Raw genomic sequence first — 12,905 nt, 5'->3', positions numbered from 1 at the left:
TGGTACGCAGGTGATCAGAAGCTCTGATCTCGCCAAGATTAGCACATGAGCAGCATTCTAAATTTCCAGCTACAGTGTCTCCCAGTCTCCACACAAAGTAGTGCACCTCTACATCACTTCAAGCAAGAATCCTTGGCTGTGTAGCCCAATATACCCTTAGTCAGCAAAACAGAAATGGAAATCTTGTAATAACAGGCTCTCTCAAACAATTCCAATATTTCCTGCTTAGAGTTGGATTTCCTGTACTTTCTGCTTCTGGCTGGTCCAGAAAGACCACAAGAACTTTTTTTCCTTTCTGTCTAGTTTAATCACTTTTGCTTCTACTGCCAGCAAAAATCAAAAGAATGGGATAAAAAATTACCCATACTTTTCTCCAACTCCCCATGCCAAAAAAAAAAAAAGTGATTTCAGTTTAGGTTTACCTTTTATTCCTTTACTCCCAGATTTGTCCCCGCATCCCTACAAAGAGGAACCTTATTTGTTGTATATTGTTGTTCTGCCAGTTTGTGAACTTTTTAGCTTTCTTCTCTATGCACCTATTGTTTTGTTGCTAGTTTTATCATGAGTCCAGCACTCTGATTATTTATTACGTAAATCTAAGGCTTCGGTCGGCAGCCTGTAAAGATGTTTGATTTGTTTCTTTCTTTTTAGAATTTGGGAAACTTCTCACTTGGTCCCTGGATGTAGATGCAAGTGTAAAGGGCCTTTCAAAATTAACTGCAAAGCTCTGCAGATCTCCTGCACCATTAACTGATAACATATGTTGCAATCCCAGTTGCTACTTTAAAGTCAGGTAAACCGAGTCCTAAAAGCTCCACTTGGACTGGGGTGAGCAGAAGCAATCAATAATGAACACCATTTACATCTTCCAACTTCAAATTCCTGCATATGTAATATCTAAGTCCCCTTTGATACATCAGTTTCTTCATTTTAATTTATCTTAATTGTGACGAATTAACCAGGGAATTTCAGGTCTGATTCTGCAGATTTAATTATACTGGGTGCATCTACACAAGACATTTACTGCAAAGATGACTAATTAGCTCTGCCGTAAACATCACTCATCTACATGTCTGCCCCTATTAGGTTAGAGTAAACTAATAATATCTGCAGCAGGAGTTAATACAAGTACAATCCTGCTGCAGATTAAAGACAAGAACTAACTTGCTGTGGAGTGTTTTACTATGCAGCAGCACACATGGAGACGCTTCTCTGGCTGGCTGGGGCACAAAGGTACTTCAGTGTGGGGGGCTGCCTGCCAGCTGGCTCCACACTGGAGCACCCCTGTGTCCCAGTCAGCCCCTCCACAGCACATTGAACTGGCAGAGCAGCAGCCCCCACCTAGCAGGCTGGCCCCCTGGGCTCCCTGCCTGCTGGAGCTGCTCTGACGTGGCTCAACATGCTGCAGTCCTGGGTGCATATTCAAACGGCGCACCTAGAAGTGATAAAGTCAAGAACAATAATTGCCAGAGTTTATTGCTTTGCATTAATTGCATGTGTAGACATGTCCACTAAGTAACTCTTTGCCAACATCTGCTCATGTCACATGGGTCCCCTGGAACTCTAAAGGCCTAAATCACACCAAGGAGTACTATTCAGTGCAGAACTGAGCTGTTAAAAAGTTCTTCTGGATACTTATTTTTAATGCGTATGTTTATTATTCAAACATCAATTCATTAGTGGTCAGGGAAAGGTTATTATTTGTAGTGGGAAGAGTTAAGTTACTTTGTGCATATAGAAGACAAAAGATGGGAGGCCATGAAACTGGCTTTTGATGGAGAAGAGAGGTACAGTCTGACAAGCAGAAGCTTTCCCACACCACTATCAATTATGTCTGTCCTGAATTGAAGGAACCATTCTGTCTAGGGCTGTACGGTATTTCAGTTACCCGAAGTCCTGGGCCTCTCCTGACCAGACAAATGTACATAAGTTACATGTGGTGGCTTTCCAACACGGATGTCTGCCAGTGGGGAACTGAGCTGAACCTTCCATGCTTGGTGTGCTGGGGATCTCAAGAGGGACTTTTACCTCCACCCCATGGTAAAAGGTGAGTGCTTTATTCTCTCAGTCACACTGCTCCTAATCTCTTGCAGTTTTATGTTTTTTGCTTCTTTGTTCTTGTTCTTTTGCCAGCAGGGCAGACAGTGCAAACAGTCAAGAAGCAGCTGCCTGATGAAGCTCTGAAGTTCACATCACGCGGCAGAACTGTGGGAGGAGAGAGAAGCGGGGAGATTAGGTGAAACATTAGCCATGTCCTCTTGGCTTCCCTCCAGAGTCTTTCAGTGTTTCTCTATGTGCTTTACTGCTGTGCTTATTTGCTATTCACCAAGAATGCTCTTTGAGGATTTCACAACAATCTGCCATTTTTCAGATCAAAATAAACGGGAACTAATCACTAGTGCAAATTTATGTCTCTGCATTCCCCTTTGTCCCTGCACCCTTAGAGTTCACGGCAAAAGTTATGCCAGGCAAATCAATCATAAGGATTCAGTAATGCTCTAAAAATAATACATGTTATTATGGTCTGGAGGCTGTAGCTCATGTTGGGGTTTGAACATTTAAGTATCAGATTATACCAATTATTGTAGTAGCTGGGCCACTGTAGTGTACACTGAAAGCAAAGGGCCAAACTCTTTGCCAATTAATGTGATGTACAACCCATTTACTTCAATATACTTCGGCAGAGTGTAAATCAGTGGTCCTCAAGCTTTTGGGTAACAGAAAATATGTTCCTAGCAGCTCTTTGAAGGCAGAATTTGACCTGTAATGAAAATATTAATTTACCTGGCAGGCTAAGATCATTTTCTGCAGTACCCAATGAAGTCAATAGAGTTGCATACTGCAGCAATGCTGATGACTTGCTTAGTATGCAAAAGATAGCAGCGATATGTTCCATTTGGAGTGGAAATGATAAGTGGGAAAGTACAGGAAAACTTGCACTATAGTTTATGACTGAGGTATATCCACCCCTAAAATGAACAGAGTACTAAGAGGAGTTCCCTGAATTCTTTTCAAAGTTTACATAAGCATCATGGGACTGTATTTTAACTTTGCATGGGAGTTTATATCATTGTTCCTAGGAGAGGTTATGCATTTAAAATGCGTCTGACTGAAATGTTTTTCCTTAAAGTAACAATTGAGATTACAGCACTCACGCTTAATCTAAACCAGCTTCTTGAAAATCTATTTTTGTCCAGTGATGTGTTGTTGCTGACACTATATTAACAGTGAAAAAATGGCCCTGAAAATTTATTCTAATTTTAAAGGAATGAGGTGTTTTATGATTTATTTATTAGCAAAGTTTTTGATTTATTTTCTCTTTAGCATCTCCTGACAGAAACCTTGAACAGAGTAGTTTGAGAAGGAAGAAGTGCTTGCATCAACCTGCCAAGAGATGTTGTTGTGGCACCATCAGTGGAAACATTCACAAAGAGATGAGATGACATACTCAGAATAGTAGTGTGGGTATAACCATTACCGGATGGGAAGCTGAAAGCATTCAAGGGCATTCTTATAATTTTGCCAAACCCAAAAGTCACAAATTAGAACTTTAAAATGAAAAGATTTGATCTGAAAATAATGAGGCTTATTTTCCAAAGATATTATTTTGGGGTCTAACTTGACTTCTGAACTCCTTCTGCCTGTCTACAGCATGTGGATGCATTCATACATGAGACAGAGAAAATTCTCCCAAATTAATTGAACAAGTTGACTGTGATCCTCACACTTCAAGTCTTTTGTTTTTGTGCTGGTAGGGAGTTTCTCATCATTAAACCCTGTATTTGAATTAATTATGTGTCTCCACACACAATATGCCCACCCCAACAGTTATTCATACAATTCCCCAAAACTTTAGTCCATTCCCCAGCTCCCACACTACTTCCAGCTCTGTAATAGGGAGCCAGTTATTTTAAGAGAGGAAAGCAGCAGGCTAGAGTATTCTGCAGGAGACAGCTGAGCTAAAGCCAGCTGCATTTTGCATAAGTAACCAGAAGAAAGCCCAGAAGGGTTATGGGGATGCCTATAAAAACTTAGGAGCTAGCTGCACTGTAATAAGCAGTAAAGAGGCAAAACTCCAGGAAGAAAAGGCTGCAAGTAGCTGGGTTTGACTGTAGCAAAAGAGGGCAGACTGCCGGTTGAACAAAGGGAAAACCCTTATGCTTGGCTACGAAGCCACATGACCAAAAGAGGTGGTGGTTTGAAGCACATAAACCAAGCGCTTCTTAGCATAGGTGTGTGGCAACTGGTAGAGGCCTAAGGTGGGGGTTTAGATATAAGTTACAAGCGGATGGTTTATGCTTTGTGTTATAGTTATTTTTCCCCTTTCAGTTTGCTTTAACTGGAGGGCTAGGTTTGGCTACAGGGGAGGCTTTGAGCCTATGCAGTGGGGAGCACTCTACATATTGAGACCCACTCTGGGCAGGAATGTGAAAGACAAACCCAGGAGCTGGTGTCTGCAGCACTGGACATGTGCTGAGGGTCTCAGCCAGAGAAAAAGGGCCAAAGCCAAGAGGACTGAAGCCCAAACAAGGGTTGGAGGCCTGAGGGGCCAAGTCTGTTGGTTTAGGGATAGGGCTCTCCCTCTGAATAGTGACTGAGTAAAACCTGTGAGATATGGGCCTTGCTATGGAGGCAGCTGGAGGCCAGGAGTCCATGAGGGACTGTCTCAAAGGGGAAGCATACCTAGAGAAGCATAGACAATCCACAAGGATGGAGCCAAGAGTTAGGCGTACCAAAGCAACTATTGCCAGCCTCTAGAAGCAGCTTCCTCCAGGGTATCACTGGTAACATCAAAGACATGGCAGGAAAGGCAAGAGACAAGAGGGGAGGGAGACCAGAGAGTGTAGTAGGTGAGTCTGACCAACAGGGGTCATCAGATGCTGGGGCAGGGGAGGAGAGGAGGGTGCATAGACCGCTGAGCCTGGTACAGGCCACCAACCTCAACTCTACATCTCCTTGGGTTCCTCATGGGGGAGAAAGTTGCAGGGGTTGAGCCCTTTCTTCTCCTTCCTATCCCTGCTGAGGGTCAGCTCATGGGTTTTTCACCTCCCCTTTTCTAGGTCTGGTACTGCAAGGGTGGAGAAGAGAAGCAGGCTGATTCGGTTTTCACTGACTCTGAACATAACAAACCAGAATGGACTGTTGTGAATGTCAAGCTTGATACTTATATAATGCAGGCCAAAGGACTGCCCTGAATTAATTCCTGTCTGTACGACTACAGGTCTTTCAGGAAAAAAAATTCTAATCTTGATTAATATATTTATATACATAGATAATCCACGAGAATTTCTAACTCATTGGCTCCAGTAGCTAACTTTCTGTGCCTTTTTACTTTCTGAGTTTTTCTGTTATAACTGCCTCATCTAGTCTGGGTTCTTCTAGTTTTACCTTCTGCTGCATTTTGTTATATATATCTTTACTTGTTGGAGTGAAGAGCCTATTATTCAGATTTGTTCCACTATAGGTAACTAGATTATGTCAGTTACTCCTGAACCTTGTTTTTAATAAATTAAACTCTTGGACCCAAATTCATCTGCCTTAAAATGGAAGGGTCCCTGGAATCTAGTCCTGGCTTCTACCTAATTGAGTTGGAGCTGTTGCACTGCTGTCTATCCATTTAATTCAATGATTATTTAATGTAAAAATGCTATAAGGACCAGAGTCCCCTTTTTCTTGGTAGTGCGCTCTTGTTGATTTGCATTACCTTTGGCTTGCTCTCTTCCTGGCCGTGCATGCTCCATTCTTGGCTTCCCAGTGGGCCAGCTTCAGGAAGTGGTGGGTAGGGAAGCTCTTAACAGGACTTCACCCAGTGGTTATGGCATTCTGCTGGAAATTAGAAGACACACATCTTCCACTGTCTAGCAACTTTCCTAGCTACTAGGCTAGAGGGAGAAGGACCCTTTGCCTCTGTTTCTTCGTTATATATTACATGCCATCCCAGGGGGAGCAGGATCTAAAATCTATGTAAATATTCTGAAATGGCACCTTTATCTCTAAGTAACAACGTAACTTCTTCTTGCATAGACTTCACAGGCATTCTCCATTTCTTGAGTGATTGCTTTTACTTGAGTTGTATCCTGTTGTTTAACTTACCCTGTCTTCTTTCTCAGACCTGAAGAAGGGTGCTCTGTGACTAAACCTTGTCAAAATTGCCAATTAAATAGTAGGTCCAAAAAAAAAAAATCACAAAAAACCTTGCCTCTTGTATGTTTCTTGGACCATGGAAGCTCCAACAGCATTCCAACCACACTGGTACTTTTCTGCTGTTTAAAGGTGGAGTTGAATGGGGGCCTATTGCTCTGGGCTGCATCTGCAGTATGGTGTAGATCACAGAACAAGCTAGTTATTTCTCCAAAGCAGTCTAGCTGTGTCTAACAGCAGACTGCAACCCCTTCAGCTTGGAGTCATGGACGTCCCACCTTTTACTGTCATGCTTGGATTTTTCTGGTGAGGAGGTGGAAGCCTTGATACCAAATGACACTTCATATAAGCTTGATTAGAGAGCTGTTTTCCAGAAAACCACTCCCCGATTCATGGACTGCTTCTGTATTCTACATTAAATGATGAATGGATAAAATACATGAGCAGAAATCGAAATCCAGAATGCATTCTTTCCCTTTCCCCCTTTCCCTGCTTTTCCCCGGGTTAGTGCTCTAGCCCAGTGGTTCTCAACCTTTTTTTATACTAGGAACCATTTGTAAACATCAGTGGCCAGTCCTGACCCAGTACCCCCCACCCCCAGGCACCAGCCCACCAGTGTGTGAAGCAGGGATGGAGTGTGGGGGAGGGCAGACCCAAGGGGCCCCAAGCAGCCCCTTGCAGGCTGGCAATCTGCCAGCTTGCAAGGAAAAAGCCATGGTTTCACAAGTTTTTTTCCTTAAAAGGAGAATCTGTATTTACAGTTTGATCCATTTTTAAAGTTTGTCTGTGACCCTTTCATATATTCTTGTGGGTTGTAATCCATGAGTTGAGAGGCAGTGGTCTAGCCAGTAGGTACACCGACTTGTTCCTTCTCACTTTATTTAACCAAAGAAATCTTGGATTCTTTGCTGTACGGAGGAATAGTTTCAGTAGGAGCTTCCTCAGATTAGTTTAGAACTTGGTGGTTGGGGCATTCTCCTGGGAAGTGGCAGAGGTTGGTTTGAATGTCCTCAGGCTGAGGAGGCTGCAAAACTCATGTGACCAACTTCCTATCAAGGACTCTTACCACTAAACTATTGTATTAAAAACAGCTGTTGTTGCTAAAGGAAATGACCATATTTGCATTGTATGAGGAGTCCAATCCTATGCTGTGGATTGGTTGTACTCTGAGGGTTTGGACATGGGAACACTTGGAGCCCTTTCAAAAAGGAACTTGCAGAAGGGCAGCAGCTAAAGTATTCTAATTGTTACGTGAGAACAAGTTGAAAACAATTCAAATGCAGCAAACCCACCCCAATTTTAACCCTCTTTCATCCAGGGTTGAAGCTGGAGTGGTTTGCTGCATTGGAATTGCTCTCAGCTCATTCAAGCATGCCAATAAAGCCTACTGATTGCCTTTTGGAAACATTCCCCTTTTGAAAGGGTTTTAAGTATTCACGGGCCCACATTCTGAAAATCCTTCCTGTACTCAGTTCCTCAAAGATATTAGTGACAGGTCCTGAGCCCTGAATGAGCTTAGGCAGGAGGAAGACAGGCACCAAGAAGCAGAAGCACCAAGAGAATTGAAGTCTAAGATGAAGCAGCCACCTAGGGAATTTTAAGCTCCCTAGTGGGATTAGATGCCTCCAATCAGACAGCAGCTGAAAAGGAGTTTTTACTGCACCACAATTTGTATTGGCCAGAACTGGGTCCTTAAGTCTTGCTTTAAGCAGTAAGCCCTTCCTTGAGCCTAGCCCCAATCTCTTTGCCTGCAAAGTCCTTATCACTTTTCAATCCATTCCTGCCCTCTTTTAGCACAGTGCTGGCACCATACATCCCATTTTAGTTGCATTCCGTCACCACAGCCTTTTCCATCACAGAAACTTTCTCTGCCCGAGTTTATTCTGATGTAAATTTGAGCTCATTTATCTCATTGTACTCAGCACATTGGCTCTGGATTTGCACTGATGCCAATGTGAGCGGAACCTGTCCCAGTTAATTTGGCCTGCTGTATGCTGTTCTGTTTGTTAAGTGCTAGCAATGTAATTGACTCTGTACAGAAGGACACAGTGACTTATGCATAATAGAAATCTGTCACCTTCCAGAGGCTACTTTCCTGACTATTTACATACAGTGCTAAAACTGGGAATAACCTCCTCCTACACAGCTCCTGTATTGGCTTGGACAGTGCATAGATCATTGTTTTTAAAACCACTAAATCCCTTAGTTGTATTTCTGCCTTGGGTGCAATCAGATTTAAATGTCAACACAATGTTAATATTTAACATGTGATAACTGTATCATCAGGAGCTTATAGAACCTGCTCATTAAAAACAAGACCAAAAGCCTTAAACAGGCTGCCTGGATATTCCTATATCCCTACTGTCAATTTGAAACAGATTCAATAGATGTTGCTGGCACTAACCTTTATCAGTTACCACTTGCAGTAGCAGCTGGCACAGAATTGCTGTAAAATGTGCTTTGCCCCATACACTTTCCAAATTTCTCCATTTGTATTCTCCTCACGTGGCCAGGAGAGCTTGTAGCATTGTGTGAGGCAAGAAATGCAAGAATGCGACCTGAGAGGAAGAATAGTCTGAATGATTTAATTTCTGTTTTAATTCCAAAAATACATGGGGCCGCTGATATTTCCAAACACAAATGCTTTCTCTTCAGCACTAAGAGGATATATTTTAAATAGTAATATTAATGGAATTATATGTTGCTACTGGATAATAGTCTGCTGCAGGGAGATAATTGTTGAGGAAAAGCTGAGGTATTTAACGGAGATAAACTTCTTGGCTTTGTCTCAGTGTTTTGTTTTTTCAAAACTGTACGGCATAATCCAGTCACAGTACATAATGCTATTAGCATTATTACTAATGTACCGAAGGCCTGAGCCTATTCCCATGGAAGGTTGTAGCAAATCCCTGCTGAGTTTGTTATAAGCACAACTGGGCCGCAAATGTTTTTAAAAAACAAACCTGCTTGGAGTTTTAATGGCACTGAGCAGCCTTTCTGGCTTGTTGCTGAAGGTTTCCCGTGGAATATAAATAGGCTGCACCTTCTAGCTGATATCACCTTTCTGTAACTCAAATTACTGATATTACATTGTTTTAGGATCTTGGCAGTTCATTGGATAAAGCTGATACACAGCATTTGAAAGGCTTCTGGTGAGTCAGGAGCAGAACCTGACACCCCACTTTCTCAGAAGAAGGGCATGTTTCACCCATCTTCCTGGACTCTCATACCTTCCATTCTGGCTTTCCAGTAGGTCACTTTCAAGAGAGTAGCTGAAAAGTACATCATATGGTATCATCATGCCTGTGGCCTGGTGATTATAGTACTTTGCTAGGAAGAAGGTAAATAATACAGGTTTAAATCCCTTGGTTTCCTACTTCTTGGGCAAGTGCTATACCTACTGGATTTTTGGTCTAAAAGTTGGAGGGGTCTGGCTTTCTTTCCTTGTGTGTTAATAATCCTGGCTTGCTTCCCACACCCAAGTCATATCACTGTCTCAAGAAAAGCTTCCATACTAATTTGGTAAGCCTATTTCTACTGGTGTGATTATTATGCATACCCTGTAGGTATAAATCCATGTGGATTTTTCCAAGGTATTCACACTAGGGGAGTATGAAAGAAGCACAGCCGCAAACAAGTATAGGGAACATACTGTGATCCATCGTAATACATTGAGGGCTATGAGGTGGGGTGTGCCTCACTGTTTTCTTCTGCATTAGTAAACCCCCTTAGAACTGTAAAAGATAGGGCTGGAAGGGATGTCAAAAGGTCATCTATTCCAATCCCCAGCTCAAGGCAGCATATCATACTTGTCTAAACAACCTCATTCAAGTGTTTGTCTAATCTGTGTTTAAAATTTTGCAAGGACAGAGACTCCACAACCTCTCTAAATAATCTGGTTCCAGTGCTAAAACCTTTTGGATTTTATTTGTTTCCTTGAGGCAAACACTTCTGACATATTGGTGCACTATTCCAGTTCTTAAAAGCCTATCAAGATCATGGCCCCATTGTGCTAGGCATACACAATGCCAGTCTCAGCCCCAGGAGTTGCCAATCTAAATAAGTGGGAGAGCAAAGTATTGGGGAAGGGAATCATAGAATAGTAGGGTTGGTAGGGACCTCAGGAGGTCATCTACTCCAATCCCCTGCTCAAGGCAGGATTGTCTCTGACTGGCTGTTAAAAGCATTCAGGGATAGAGATTTCATAACCTCCCAGGGTAAACTTAAGCATCTTCATATTGAGAAAGCTCTTCCTAATATGCAACTTAAATTTTGCTTGATGTAAACTAAGACCATTGCTCCTTGTCCAGTCTCCTGTGGCCACAGAGAACATTCTACAGTATCTCCATCCTTATACTACCATCCTTCCTATGTTTGAAGACTGTCATTAAATTCCTGCTCAGTCTTTTCTTCTCCAGACTAATAAACCTAGTCCTTGTAAGTCATGTTTATCAGGCCTCTAACAATTTTTGTTGCTAGAATCTTTCTAATTTGGCTACATTTTCCTTGAAGTGAGCGGCCCCCAACCAGGCACAGTACCCCAGGTGAAGCCTCATCAATGCCAGATAGAGCAGGAGAATGGCTTCCCTTGATCTGCAAGCAACATTCCTACTAATACAGCCTAGTATGCTCTTGGCCCTTTTTGTAACAAGACCACAACCTCATATTCAGTAGGCCTGTGTGAATCAATGGCTTCCCCAACAGGCCCCAGCTCCCAGCTCTTAAAAAAAAAGCCCCTCACTCACTAGCTTCTGCTAGGCAGGGGGTAATCCCCGCTGCCCCACACTGCCCCATGCTGTGTGGGGAACTCTGCCACAAGCCCCCATCCCATGCCTGCTCTCCCAGTCCTGTCAATAGCTGCCTCACCAGGCCCCAGAGTCCTGGCACTTTAAAAAAGCAAAAAAAAAAAAAAAAAAAAAAAAAAAAGAAAGCCCCACACTCACTGAATGCTGTAGCAGCTGTTGGGGTTTCTGGGGGCGTGTGGCAGAGCCTACCCACACAGTGTGGGGCAGTGGGGTGCAACAGGGACTGCCCCCCGCCATCTGGCAGGAGCTGGTGAGTGGTGAGTGCAGGGCTTTTTATTTTGTTTTTAAAGAGCCGGGATGCTGGGGCTGGGTGGGGCAGCCATTTAGTGGGCAGGGGTCTGGGGGCAGTCAGGAGGGCTGGGGGAGCAGGCAGGGGATGGGGCCTAGCAGGGATCCCCCATGGTCCCCTCCCCCTTCTCTATCCCCCCTCACCCCCTACTTACTAGCGTGGAGTCTGGGTTTAACTTTCTACGGCAGCGAGTGGGGACTGCTAGAATCTCTGAAGCTCTCCGAAGCTCTCCAAAACTTTTCTGAATTAATTCAGCACCTGAAGCTTCACACAGCCCTAATATTCAGCTTATGGCCTACTGTGACCCCCAGGTCCTGTTCTGCAAGATTGCAGCCTAGCCAGTCATTCACCGGTCTGTATTTGTACCTGTGTTTGTTCTGTCCAAGCATCAGACTTTGCACTTGAATTTCATCTGATTGATTTTTGGGCCATTTCACCAGTTCATCAAGGTTATTCTGGATTCTAGTCTTACTTTCCACAGTGTCTGCAGTGCCACCTAAGGTTATAAGCTTACATGCAGAGCAAAAAGTGATCGCTTGGAAGTGTCAAGTTAGTACCTTGGATTTTTTAAATATTTTGTTAAAAAATGTCTATAGTGATTTGTTAATGAAGAGTAAAGAGAAGAAGGTGACACGTGCAGGAGGACAGAAACTTAAAATGAAAGAAACTTAGCAAATATGATTATATATTATATATAAACATACATTATATACATGAATGTGTACACCAGTGAGGCTGTGTGTGTGAACATTTGCTTATATTACAAATATATTTATATGTAGGTGTGAACACACTTACACTAGTCTCTCAATGTTGAATTGTTCAGCTCAGCTATATAAATAGCTGAGACACTGACTGTTGTCACATTCAACTTTGCATTTGCTTCAAAGGCCAACTAGTCTGTCCAGTGTCCAAACTGGCATACGGGTAGGTAGGCACTGTGGATTTGCTTTCAGAGATGCTTACATTTGGTGTTGTTTTCCAGATGGTGTCAAAAGTTAAGCTGCATAACATTTAGTGCATGAATCTGCTCCATAAGCACTTATTGTCTGTGTGACTAACTGGCTGTAGACCCAAAGCTCCCATGTACATCATTAGACTTCAAAGCAACCTGAACCCTGCAGCTGTAGCCTTGGGCAGATCTAGGATTTTGAAAAGGAGGAGGAGGGGGTGCAGATGGTGTGATGAATCATCAAATATAACACAACAGATATTTAGCTCTAGTTAAAAAGAAACTAGAAGCTTTACTAATATGCTAGAGGCCTAGGGCTATATTATTCAGTTTATGATTGAAGCAAAACCAAATATAATTGTATTAGAATGTGCATTAATTTATTGTGTCATATATTATGTATAAAAACACAACGAACTGTGCAAAAATAATCAAAACATGTTGTTTCTTTAGTTCTGCTGTCATTAGAATTGAATGTACATTAGCATCATAAAACAAAATCTAGCCTTCGTGAGCATCTTAACTGTGTACCCAGTGCTTCACTTAAAGCTATTTCCACGCTGTAGCAGGGCACTAAGGTGCCTGCTACTTGAAGAGCAGGAATGGTCACCCAGGTGCCGGTTGCTGGGGCAACCAGGAGCAGCTAAGGGCTCACACCTGTTGAGTCAGCTGACTGGAAGGGGCAGGCCTGGCTCCTATATAACTCCTAGGCTGAGGC

The 12,905-nt window shown here is 42.9% G+C and overlaps 1 long non-coding RNA gene across 1 annotated transcript; it reads right to left on the bottom strand.

Annotated features, from left to right (window-relative positions):
- Positions 1-1,471: 1,471 nt before the first annotated feature.
- LOC149870189 (uncharacterized) lies at positions 1,472-11,571 on the bottom strand. Its single transcript, XR_016440429.1, has 5 exons — positions 11,390-11,571; positions 9,372-9,471; positions 5,705-5,826; positions 4,940-5,068; positions 1,472-2,205 (listed from the first exon to the last, which is right to left on the bottom strand). It is a non-coding gene; the product is annotated as an uncharacterized LOC149870189 (long non-coding RNA).
- Between the last annotated feature and the right edge of the window lie 1,334 nt (positions 11,572-12,905).

This window comes from Crocodylus siamensis, chromosome 2, assembly GCF_052110815.1.
Source record: "Crocodylus siamensis isolate JL-2025a chromosome 2, ASM5211081v1, whole genome shotgun sequence".
In the NCBI taxonomy this organism is placed as follows: domain Eukaryota; kingdom Metazoa; phylum Chordata; order Crocodylia; family Crocodylidae; genus Crocodylus; species Crocodylus siamensis.
The sequence above is the reverse complement of the archived record's forward strand: the minus strand, read 5'-3'. Positions and strand labels throughout refer to the sequence as shown.